This window comes from Monopterus albus, unplaced genomic scaffold (genome assembly GCF_001952655.1).
Source record: "Monopterus albus unplaced genomic scaffold, M_albus_1.0 scaffold737.1, whole genome shotgun sequence".
Lineage (NCBI taxonomy): Eukaryota > Metazoa > Chordata > Actinopteri > Synbranchiformes > Synbranchidae > Monopterus > Monopterus albus.
The window spans coordinates 3,917-4,285 of NW_018128617.1; positions in this window are offsets into that span (position 1 = coordinate 3,917).

The following is a 369-nucleotide window of genomic DNA, read 5'->3' on the forward strand; positions in this document are numbered from 1 at the left end:
AATGTGTCCTTCAGTATGAGCCTGAGGAAAATAGCTTGTTTGGAGACAGGCTGATTTATTTTCCCAGTCTTCAATAAAATGTGCCATCATGCTCATGTAAGGCTCGCATGTCCGACTTGACCACAGATCTGTAGTTAGTCCAAAATTCGTCACATTAGCCAGCCGGGCGTTAAGTGTCTTCCGGACATCCGTATACATTTCTGGCAGCACCTCTTGTGCAAAATACTTGCGTGAGGGCAACTGGTACCTAGGGTCAAGTGCTTTCGGTAGTTTTTTGAATCCATCTTGCTCCACTGTGGCAATAGGGGCCATGTCCTTTGCAATATGGTATGCTACTGCATTTGTAATTTCACGCCACTTTGCACTTTT